We start from the raw sequence: 3,899 nt of genomic DNA, 5'->3' as shown, positions 1-3,899 counted from the left end.
AATTTTCCCCCAAATGCTTCTACCATTAAAAAGATTTCCATTTTCTAGCTTTATATTTTCATATTGTGCAAATTAATTCAGAAAACAAACAATAAAATTTTATAAAGGTGTGAACATTTTTTCCAAGTTTGAAAGTACTTTAAAACTATGTTAAAGAGAGTAAATAAGCTTTTAAAAATGCAGAAAGACTCATCTATGGGAAATGATAGGAAGAAAATCTTTACCAAAATTGATTCTATTACATATTTGCTATCATGACATCCAAGAAAATTTATGGTAAAATCAACCGAGGAATTCTTTTTAGATGTTTCCTTAAAAGCTAGAGAAATAGTATTCTCTGATTAAGAATAGTATTAGGCACCCCAAGTTAAATTCTAGTGCTCCTTGCCTCAAAAAAGGGGACACTTAAGTTAGGAAGCAGGGTTTTTAGCAAGAGAATGCAATTCTTCATCTGAATTTTGGAAAAGGATAATGGAACTCAATTGGAATTTGCTCTTCCTTTTGGCTGCCTAAAGGTATTACTTATCCAATGGACTGTTAATGGCTGGAGGGTTAAAAAAGAAAATCATTTCAGACTTAGGTAGTGTTTCTAAAAGTGCACTCTCTAGATGAGCTGTATTACAAAGAGTTGGGGTGCATTTTAATATTGTGGATTATTTGATCCAACTCCAGAATTGAATCAGAATCTCTGGGAGATAAGGTGTAGAATTCTGCATTTTAACAAGCTCACTGGTGAGTCTTGTGCCTTCCAAAGTTTGGGAAGCATTAGTCTAAGGAGATAAGTTGGCTTCTTCAATTAATTTTGCCCAGATTCAGGCAATGGCCTTGTGACAGGAGTGAAATCATATTGTAGCTACAGGCTGGATTGTTCATTCTTGATAGAATGATCTCTCCCCAGCCCTCTAGGATTATTTAATCTCAGTAAATTAAATGAACAACTCTAGTATAACTCACATACTGTATCTGTTATAATTTCAAATAGGATTTTTTTCTTTTTAAAAATATAATGTTTTCAATAAAGATGTTGGCTTATCTCAGTGGACTGATTTAATATTCAATAATTTATTCTATTTGATGTCTCTACATTAACCATTTATGGTCCCTATTAGTTAAAACACAAGAAATTCCTAAGAACTGTATATTCAATTGATGATAAATATTTTTAGTAAACAATGTAAAAGTAATTAATTTTTCTATTAGAAGAGAAGTACTATATAAAAAAGACCTAACTTAAGATTTAGGCCATAAATGGTTAAATATAAATATAATACAAATATACTATACCATACAGATATTTATAATTACAGATAATTTTTAAATAGAAGGAATGAAATACTTGTATAGTGAACCACACATTTTTCTCTATGACAATTTAAATGTATAATAAGTTACAGAGTCTCTGTCAAAAGCTTGGTAGTCTTATATTTTTAAGGATCATAGTCTTTGTCACTGCCTAAGGATCACCACAGTAGAAACTCTTGTTATTAAAAGTTGATTTCATTCTGGAAGCACTGAAAAGAGTAGAAGACTTCTTTGTAGGCTGCTCTCATCTGAAAACTTTAGATCCTTCTTTAAATAAGGATCATGTAGGAATATGTAAAAATGACACGTTTCTTTAGTACTTTAATACTCGATTTCTACAGAAAAAGACTGCCACAAAAATGAAAACTCAGCAATTATTCTTTTTATTGCTAAACATTCCTCATTTTATTGTGACAGTGAATGCCTCACTCCTATCCTATCCCCACCCCACCTCAAAAGGAGCTTAAGTGATATTTTCTTCTTGTGCCCATTTTTCTTCTTGTGAGTACAGCATACTTAGTAGCAGTTTAAGGATCCATGCAATTGAAGACATGACTTCCCTAAAAGGTACTGAAGGTTGCTATGTATTGGTTTATTAAACTAACTTCTTTGGACTCTCCTATTTTGACAGGTAAGAAGAATATAAAATGAGAATCAAAGGAGTCTTAAATAAAAAGCCACTTATTAGATAACACACAGAGACTATGACAATGTAAACATGGCTTTTAAAATAAGAATAATTAAATATAATTAAGTTTAAGAGCAAAATATCTAGAAAAATGTTATTTAGAGATGCATTTCCCTTAATTGGAAACAGTGGAATTGAAGGATTTGTGTTAATTATAACAGATTTTTTATTTAGAAATTACTGCTGAATAATTTGGGGAACCTCCTTTATTAATGATATTTAAAACTGTAGTTGAATGTTTCCCTGTTTAAGGTCAGGACTTTGGGGGCACCTGGGTGCCTCAGGGGCTTAAACGCTTTACTTTGGCTCAGGTGATGATCTCACAGTTCATGAGTTCAAGCCCCATATTGAGCTCTCCGCTCTTAGTGCAGAGCAGCACTCTTCAGATCCTTTGTCTCGCCCGCCACACCCCCTTGCATTCTCTCTCTGTGTCTCTCAAAATAAATAAATAAACTTTAAAAAATTAAAAAAGAATAAAGTAAGAACTTTGGATTTGTTACCCTGATGTCAAATTCAGCCTTAGGAATCTATAATAAATGTTGAGGAGAAAAGCTGAGGTACATTTAGTACTTCAAATAATAAAATACAAACTTGGAAAGGACAAAGAAAATTAAAGATCAAATATTTGAGAATGAGAAGTAAATATTATTTAAACAACGTTTAAAGTGGGTGATATACATGAAGGTCACTCAAGGGAACACTCTAAACAAGTGCTTGCCTCGAAATGACAAATGGGGAGGAAATAATCTGTGAAAAGATAAATTTGTACAGTTGAAACCAAATGATCTTAGAACTTAATGGGTCTATAGCAATCATCTGGTTTAATTTTCACCTTTTCAGTGAGAGAAGTTGTGACTTATCAAGGTAATAAAGCTAGTAAATGTAGATCCAGTACTAGCATTCAAATAACCTGACTCTGACTTCAATACCTTTGTTGTAATATCACACTAATTCAATAAATCACTGTGTTGGTGCTGGGCATTCTTAACGTAATATGATTTGATACTAAATTGGAAACTTACAATACTCCCTATGTCAAAGATTGCTTACTGTTCAAATATATATATATACATATGTATATATATATTCTGCTTTTCCTCCATAGCAATAGAAGTTTCAGCTGAACACATGGCCACACAATGAAACTATAGATTTATTTTCTTTCTTTAAAATACTGACATATAATTCACATGCTATACATTTGACCCATTTAAAGTGTTTATTTATTTATTTTTGAGATAATGAGAGAGAGATAGAGCATGCACACACGAGCAAAGGAGGTGCAGAGAGAGGGGGACAGAGAATCCCAAGCAGGCTTCACACTGTGAGGCAGAGCTCCATGTGGGGCTTAAATTTACGAACCTGAAGATCATGACCAAAGTTGAAATCAAGAGTTGGAGGCTTAACTGTTTGAGCCACCCAGGTGCCCCTTGATTTCTATTTCTTTAATGGCTAATAATGTGGAGGATCTTTTCATTTGGTTATAGTCATTTGTATACCTTCTTTGTAGAAGCATCTGTCCAGATCGATCCTTTGCCCATTTTTTAATCAGGTAATTTGTCTTTTTATTATTGAGTTGTAAGTATTCTTTAAATGTTCTACATACTAGACCTTTATTGGATAGATAATTTCCCCCAAATTTCTCCCATTCTGTTACCTTTTCACGTTTTGTTGGTGTCCTTTGAAGCAAAAAAGTTTTGATTTTTATCATGTTCAATTTTATCTATTTTTTTATTTTGTTTCTTATTCTTTTGGTGTTCTAAGAAACCATTGCTTAACCCAATGTCCTAAAGACTGATATCTTTGTTTTCTTCTTAGAGTTTTATAGTTTAGGAACTTACATGGAGTCTTTGGATACATTTTAAGTTAATTTTTGTATGTAGTATGAGGAAAGGGTCCAATTTAGTTC

This window comes from Hyaena hyaena, unplaced genomic scaffold (genome assembly GCF_003009895.1).
Source record: "Hyaena hyaena isolate Hyena2069 unplaced genomic scaffold, ASM300989v1 scaffold_565, whole genome shotgun sequence".
Taxonomy (NCBI): Eukaryota; Metazoa; Chordata; class Mammalia; order Carnivora; family Hyaenidae; genus Hyaena; species Hyaena hyaena.
Note: the sequence above shows the minus strand (reverse complement) of the source record.